This window comes from Vulpes vulpes, chromosome 2 (assembly GCF_048418805.1).
Source record: "Vulpes vulpes isolate BD-2025 chromosome 2, VulVul3, whole genome shotgun sequence".
Classification (NCBI taxonomy): Eukaryota; Metazoa; Chordata; class Mammalia; order Carnivora; family Canidae; genus Vulpes; species Vulpes vulpes.
The window spans coordinates 104662032-104669434 of record NC_132781.1 but is presented as its reverse complement, the minus strand read 5'-3'; the positions used below and the strand labels follow the sequence as shown (position 1 = coordinate 104669434).

Below are 7403 nucleotides of genomic sequence, written 5' to 3'. Positions count from 1 at the left end.
TACTGCATGGTCTCTGGTTTCTCTAAGCTCTTTTTCTCATATTTGCTTGTTAGGTTTTTTTTTTTTTCAGGAAACCTTTTTCAACTTGTTTTATTTACAACGCCAACTTTTAAAAGGTCATTAAACTAAAGTTAACCAGACAATAAACTAGGCAAAAAACACTTTACAAAGAGAGGGGAAGCCCAAAACGCCACCTTCTACAGAGAACCCACAGTTCAGTTTATTAAGAGCAAAGAAAAAAAGAAACTTTCGATCATACTAGAAGAAATTCAGCCATAAGTTTGGAATCTGTACTCAAACTACACATGCAAGGAGGACAATATTCTGTTAAAACAACTGATTTGCTGCTGCATTTGTCTACTGTTTGTTTAATATTAACAATTATAAACAGGGCAGTGCAACTGGTGTTTGGAACAATCCTTACAGTGTTACAGTGTCAGGCATAACATCTCACTTCTCTTCACACCACTGGTTCTCTTTGTGTACCTGGGCTTCCTCTTCTTCAGTAAAGTCCTTTTTGATATTGAAGGTCTTACGGATCTCCTCAGGAGTTTTCCCCTTGATCATATTGGCAACGGTCTTGCATGTAACATCAAGCAAACCTTTGATGTCTAAGTAGTTCGCAGCCAGAATAAGTTCAAAAAGTGTTCCTTGGTCAACTTTCAGGAATTCTTGGTCCCAAACAGGAATATCATCTGCTCACTTTTCTTTGTTCTCATCATCCTCAGGAGGAGGGAAGTCATCCTTGTGGTGGGTGTACCACTGAATGACCTTTTTTAATATTGCTGCGTTAACATTTGGTAAAGGAACTGGGTCATCATCTCCTTCATCATTCATTCCCAAATCTTCCAACATGGTCTTGATAGTCACAGACTGTTTGGCAATTTCAATATCAACTTCAAATATCTCTCCATCAGAACTCTGCAACTTAATTGAAGGCATGGTGCTCTGTCTCAAGCCAACGGCGGGCTGGAAGCTGACAAGAGCAGAGCAGACTTGCCGACCAGGGGAGAGACATAGAGAACAAGGCCTCTACCTTGTTAGGTCTTTCTATTCTGTGTTGAGGCTTTCCTCGAATGCTTTTGAACTTTAGGTGTCCATTTTAATTTAAGAAAAAAAAAACATTAAAGAGTGGATGATAAGCTCTGTGTGCATGGATGGTGTTCATTACTAGTAAGTTTTATCATGGGATGACAGAATGGCAACCTGGCAGTTTCACTGGGGAACCCCAAATGTTCATTTTTGAAGGTATTTTTCCGCTGGGGACATTCACTTTCTTCAAAAAACAAGTCCTCTAGTTTTCTATCTGGGTGAGAAAAGATGCCAGAAACTTTACTGCTAAGTGTATAGATTTTATTTAGGCCCTTGTTTTCCGTCTTTTCTCCAAATTCTTAGTGCCTCACCACTACGCTGATATAATTCTGACAACTCTTATTTTATATACAGAGGCTCATTTTTAATTCCTCCTAGCTTTTTCCAAATCCCATTGTTTTATAGTCTTAATAAGCATTTATCGCAGGTATTACGACATTCTTAACATTGAGGAAAATTCAAAAGAAGTAAAGGCCATGACCCTCAGTGGTTGCAACAAAGGTATATGTACACTTCTAGAGAGCTGTCATGGCACAACACTATAAAGATGGATATGACAACATGGGACAAAATATATACCAAAATGCTATTAGGAAAACAGCATATACCAAACAGAAAGATAGGTCCTAAACCCAGTCTGGGCAGAGTATAGATGTGGCTCTGTAAATCCAGGAGGGTCATTTTGGAGAAAGGTGGCTGGGTAAAGTCGGGGGCATTGATTGAGGGCCTTATGGGGCAGGCTGAAGAATTTTGAATGGACCTGGTCTTACATCTTGAGTGAAATAAACCTGGTGTGGTATTTCTGGAAGGCCAGCTGGACTCACCTTGTGGCAGACTGGATCAGCATGGGAGTGAGGAGAGGGTGGAAAAGCAAAGGTGCTTTGGAGGAAGAATGTCAAGTTTCTTATATCCTATATCCAGTTCCCATCTCATTTTTATAGCTCCAATCTGGCTTTGGCACTTCCTTTGGTCCCTTTTAATTTTCATATCAGTTTAACAGAGAACACTGTAAAATTAATCTGCATTTTTAGCCATTAATGGAAACACTGGTGAATATAATGATCTCTTATAACCTTCATGACACTGAACTCATTCTCTTCTCCAGGGACATAACATTGTTTAAAAGGTACATTTACAATATGCTAGTTTTGTGATTTTCTACAAAATTTCAAGGCAATACAATATTGTTCCAATTGTCTATTCAATTTTCATGAAGGATTACATGAAATAATTATGGAAATTGGTGTAAGTTTAAAACCATCCATTTGCTCATTTTACGGGAAATGCATTACCTCCTAGGAAATGAGCACATCCGCTACTGTGATGAACTGATCTCTGTGAATGCAGTGTGGTCGGTCTTGACTCAGGGAACATAATCCAGGCATTTGTTCTCCATGCTCATTACAACTATGATTGCAATTATCCTTGAGTAGAATGGAAAAGAATTATGAGTTAATCATTACCATTTGAATAATTCAGGTTTGGCAGAGATTTTCCTGAGAAGGTAGATTTATATGTTATTGAGAGTTTAGAGGACTTTTCTGGTTTTTTTTTTTTTAAGATTTTTTTTTTAAGTTTGATAATCCCTACATAAACAAGGAGACTCTAAGAAAATTCATATTCAGAAAAAGGAATGTAATACCAGACTAGGGTTTCAGATGAGGAGCACAGGGGTGCTAATGGCACATGTACACACACATGCCATCTACAATGTTAACCTCATGTCACATATTCTAGAAAACATAAAATAAGGATTGGGGGCCCTTGTGTCATTGTGAGAGAAGGACTGGCCAAGGATAGAGCACATGCCAGAGTAAACAGAAATTACTAGGATTAATGGCTCCACAAGCCAGGGAGAAAATAGCACAGCTTTCTCTACCTCCCAAAGCTCTTGAAACCAGAATTTCATCACTTCCCCTGGATTCATCTGAGCTTAATTTCTATGAAGCAGTGACGTGGAGGTTATCTTTGGGGAGTGCCATGGGCAAACCCTCCTGACATTCCTTCTCAAGGTAACCTACAAAGAATAAAATGAAGTTTGTACCTGGTGTTTCCTGAAATTCCCTGAACAAGGCAATGAAGTGCAAGATTCAGACACCATGATTCATACCACAGTCAAAGATAAGTGCCACAATGCACTAACACTGAATATGCGGGGCCACAGAAGTGTAGGTGGCAAACAACTGCAACTTCTATTGGTTCCAATCTATTGCAGAGGGAGAAGTGCACTTTCATAGCAATATTTTGTATATGGTGGAGGACGACAGCAAGTGATGTGAGCCTGTCACCACCAAGCAGAGACAGGGGGAAAAAAAAGAAGAGTCTAGGGATATTTGGCACACTACAGAACTCTGCCTCTTGTACTTTTAACTGGGAAGATACGAACAGGAGAGGCACACAGAAACATCTTTATCTGGCAATGGGAGGCTTTGCTTCATGGAAGTGATTTATGGTGGGAGGAGTGTTTTCAGAAGGCCAATGCCTTACAAAGCACTATCATTCCCAGGGGATTCGTTAATTGAAGTGCCACACAGATCTGTGGGAAGATAGAAGGTGTCATCAGGGCAGAAAGAAGGATGAGATGGCCTCACTTCTAGGTCTTTTTCAGTGCCCTTATTCCAAGATCTATGAAAACCAAAGCTTTTGTCCCATTGTTATTTTGTTTAATATATAGAAGCTTGGGCTATATTTATTACAGAAGTACTGATAAATCAAGCTTTGTTGACAATTCCTAGACTATGTTCATACGAAGCATAAGCAACCCCCTAAGAGTTACACACAATTCTGGCATTAAATAATTTTCCTATAAAAACCTAATGTGTTTTTCTTATTAGGTTGACTGATAGGATTATTCCAACACTTCTCCTAGTCATCAAAGACCATAATTATTCTGCTATAAAACTCAGCATGCTCATATTCAAGTCAGATTAACTGGACAATTATTTATTAGGTACCTACCATTCGTCAGCATCTGAGAGAGGTGTTGAGCAGACAGGACAGAGTAAGATGCAGCCCCTGGCCTGGGGGTAAAATGTCTAGGGAGGAGACTGTATTACATGCCATCTGAATGCAGAGGGGGCTGTGGCTTTGAAGCTAGTTTAAAATGATCAGACTCCACGGTAGAGACTTGGGATAGAGTACTGGCTTTGAAGAAAAAATGCTTTAATGATAAAAGAAATGTAACTATACTATATTCAGTTTGCAGAGTATAAACAAGAAAACTTTGAATTCATTAATCTGTCATCCTTATCTATTATTTTATTCCAATCTATTTACAGATGAATAATTTCACAGTTAAAATCATAGAATATACATGTATAAAATTGGGTCTCCTCTTCTCTTTTTTCACATGAGCCTGATTCAATGTCACCTAGTTTCCCTTGACAATAACTGTAAAAAGCTGCATAAAGTTATATACACTCATATATTATTCATATACCGTAAAGTTCACCCTACTTAAGTGTACAATTAAATTTTTTTTAGTATTTTCAGACTTGTACCACCATCACCACTAATTCCAGAACATTTCCATCACCTCAGAAAGAAATCCTGTACCCCTCAAGTCCCCCTCCTTCCTCTACCCCTGGAAACCACTAATCTACCTTGCTTATTCTGGACATTTCATATAAAATGAAATTATATAATGTGCTTTTTTGGGTGTGGCTTCTCTCACGTAGCATCATGTTCCAAGGTTCCATCCATGCTTTAGCACATGTCAGTACTTTATTTCTTTTTGTGGCTGACCCAGTGTACAGATATCCACACTATTTACTTGCTCGTCAATTGGTGAACTTAAGAGTCCTTTCCACTTTTCAGCCATTAGCGTAACGCTGCTGTGAACATTCCTGTACAAGTCTGTGTGCAGATATATGTTTTCAATTCTCTTGGGTACACACCTAAGAGTAGAATTGCTGGGCCATATGGTAACTCAACTTTCTGAAGAGCTGCCAAACTATTTTTCAAAGGGGTTGCCACATTGCATAGCATTTTGACTGGTTTCATAATCACTTTTTTCACTATTGTCTCCCTGAAGGGCATGTAACATGCTTCTAGTTCTTCTACATTTAATATTTTCATTTCTATAGCCTTTTGTCCTTTTGAATTATATTATGGTAGATTCCCCTTGTGGTTCTTGTTTTAACCATCATGTTTACTTTCAACCCACTTGCATTATTTGAGTTTCTTGTAAATGGCATGTAATTAAATCGTTTTTTAATCCACTCTGCCAATATCCATATTTTAGTGTATTTTCACCAATTATACTCAAGATAATGATTGAGGTGGTTGAACTCGTATGCCCTTTAATCATTTGTTTTGTTTCCTCTACTTGTTTGTTGGTGTGCCATTTAATTAATTAATTGTTTCTTTCTTGTTTCCTCCATCTTACTTCCCTTTCCTTGCCTTCCATCTTGATTTAATCATAGCATTTGAGTGCATGTCTTTGTATAGTTTTTCCAGTGGATGCTCTGGGTATTACAATATACATTTATGACTAACAATCGTCTCCTGGTATTAGCATTTTACCACTTCACATGAAATGAAATCTCACTTCCATTTAGGTCTCTTGACCTTCCCTACTTCTAAATATCATTGTCTTGAGCCTCAGATGATGAAATTAGAGTTTTTGCCTCAATCATCAAATGTGGTTCATAAAAGTTCATAAAAGTTACAGAAGGGGAGGCAGCGGGGGGGATAGGGTTACTGGGTGATGGGCATTAAGGAAGGCACACAGTGAGACTAGCACAAAGTGTTCTATGTGGCAAATTGAATTTAAATTAAACAATTTTAAAAATAAAAGGCATGAGGACCATATTTATTGCAAATGCATCCCCAATTCTATTATTTCCATTTATCTTCCTTTCTGATGCTCCAGGATGCCTTTTATTATTTCATTTCTGTTTGAGGAACTTCCATTAGGCACTCTTTTGGGGTAGGTTTGCTAGCCATGTATACTTTCAGTTTTGCTTCACCTGAAAATGTCATTATTTCCCCTTCATTCCTGCAAGATAGTTGGGAGGAGAACAGAATTTGCAATTAACAAGTTTTTTTTCTTTCAGCACTTGAAAATATTATGCCACCTTTCTGATCCCCATGGTTTCTGATGAAAATCTGCTGTCACTCAAATTGTGTCTCCCTCTGTAGTGGGTCACTTTTCTCTAGGTGCTTTTGATTTCTTTTTCTTTGTTTTTATTTTTCATGTTTAATTATGATGTGTCTTTTGGATTTAAGTTTATCCTACTGGTGATCCACTCAGCTGTTTTTGTATAATTGTATCTTTTGCTAAATCTGAGAGGTTTCCATCCATTATTTCTTTGTATAGTCTTCCCAGCTCTATTCTTTTTTCTTCTCTATTTCTGGGACTTCAAATATATGAATGTTGGCACTTTTGTTATTATCCACAGATCACCAAGGTTCATTTCCCCCCATCTTTTCTAATTCAGATTTCATAAACTCTATTGGTTTATTTTCAAGTTACTGATCTAAGCTTATTTATTTATTTATTTATTTTTTGAGAGAGAGAGAGAGAACATGAGCAGGGGGAGGGGCAGAGGGAGAAGCAGACTTCCCCTTGAGTGGGGAGCCAGGTGTGGGCTCCATCCTGGTACTCTGGGATCATGACCTGAGCTGAAGGCAGACACTTAACTGACTGAGCTACCCAGGGATCCCTCAAGCTCCTGATTTAATCTTCTGTCATGTCTACTGTACCATTCATTAAGTTTATTTGGTTATTGTATTTTTCAGTTAAATAATCACCATTATTTCTTTTTCTAAAAATTGGTAAATAATGTACACAACATAGTGATATTTTTGTTAACTTTTATTTTTGTTCTGAAAGAATATGTAATTATTTGTAGAGGCATTTTTATGATGGCTGCTTTAAAATACTTGTCTGGTAATTCCAACATCTGGTTCATTTTGGTGGCATCATCGGTTAACTATCTTTTCTCATTCCAGTTGTGATGTTCTTGATTCTTGGTACAACAAGGAATTTTAGACTGCATCCTGGATATTTTGTCTGTTAGGAGACTCTGGGTCTTAATCTTTCACTTTAGCAAGTAATCACTCTATTTACGCTTAGCATGCAGACTCTGGCCTACTTATTGGTAGGCCAAAAAGGGCAGTTTAATTTTCAGAGCCTTTTGGTGTGTTTCGCTTATCTGGTCCTGCTGGGGTTCCATATGGTCCTCAATGGTGCTGGTTTAGGGGGAAGAAGTTTCCCCATGTAGGTCACTGGCACCTATAGATTGGGGTAAGAAGCTTCCTGTCCATAGTGATGAAAAAGCTTCCTGGATCAGGCCTTTGGTGGTAGG

The 7403-nt window shown here is 38.1% G+C and overlaps 1 pseudogene; it reads right to left on the bottom strand.

The window, feature by feature from the left end:
• Positions 1–384: 384 nt before the first annotated feature.
• LOC112907465 (S-phase kinase-associated protein 1 pseudogene) lies at positions 385–984 on the bottom strand (annotated as a pseudogene).
• Positions 985–7403: the final 6419 nt, after the last annotated feature.